An 808-nucleotide genomic window follows, 5' to 3' on the forward strand; every position below is an offset into this window, starting at 1 on the left:
CCATTTAACTCCACTTTTTGCAACGCTGTTTTTCCATCCAAACTTTCAGCAATTTTGATGGCAGCCGAACTATTGATCTCACCAAATGATAAATTTAGTTCCTACAAAGAGATGAAGAATAATTGTTTATATTTTCTGTCACCCAATCAAGAGTGACTAAAATCAAACTATTATCTGTCACATAACCTACCATGATTGATGGAAATATGTGACAAAGACAAGCCAAACCAGTCACTCATTGCAAATTGTGTTTTGGAGATAAAGGCCGAAATAATTTTCAAAATTTAATTTGCACTAAACTTTCTATATCTATACATCATGCTTTTTTGTTATTTTCCCAATTTTCAATGTTAACATTTTTTTAACGATTTTGTGATGGTCTCTGTCTATGAAATGTTTGAAATTGTGAGCTTTGAAGGCCAATTTTTCAAATACTGTTTTCTAAGCAGCTATATGTTTAAATTCCCGAATGAAATTCCAAATGCAAATGATTCTTTTACCATTTTATAACTTTCCTTTTTACTTCTTAACCCTGCATTAATAACTAAAAATTAATTTTTTTTTATTGTTACAAAGAGTGACTGGTTTGACTTGTCTTTGCCACATATACTAAATAACGATAAGCAGAATTAAGAAACAAGACATTACTGACGCGTCGCTCTGTGCTTGGAGTTGTGCACTATACCTTGAGAGCTGGAAGGCCATTCTTCAAACTTTCTGCCAATGCTTCTGCCCCTTCTGACTTCACCAGACAGTCACCAAAGTTAATCACTTCTAAATGTTGAAGATTTCTGATTGACTAAAAGAT

At 32.8% G+C, this 808-nt stretch overlaps 1 long non-coding RNA gene across 1 annotated transcript; it reads right to left on the minus strand.

The window, feature by feature from the left end:
• Window positions 1–20: 20 nt before the first annotated feature.
• On the minus strand, window positions 21–801 carry LOC117103986. Its single transcript, XR_004444687.1, has 2 exons — window positions 686–801; window positions 21–101 (listed from the first exon to the last, which is right to left on the minus strand). It is a non-coding gene; the product is annotated as an uncharacterized LOC117103986 (long non-coding RNA).
• Window positions 802–808: the final 7 nt, after the last annotated feature.

Source organism: Anneissia japonica, unplaced genomic scaffold, assembly GCF_011630105.1.
Source record: "Anneissia japonica isolate Jap-2015-1 unplaced genomic scaffold, ASM1163010v1 scaffold253045_len808_cov171_single, whole genome shotgun sequence".
In the NCBI taxonomy this organism is placed as follows: Eukaryota; Metazoa; Echinodermata; class Crinoidea; order Comatulida; family Comatulidae; genus Anneissia; species Anneissia japonica.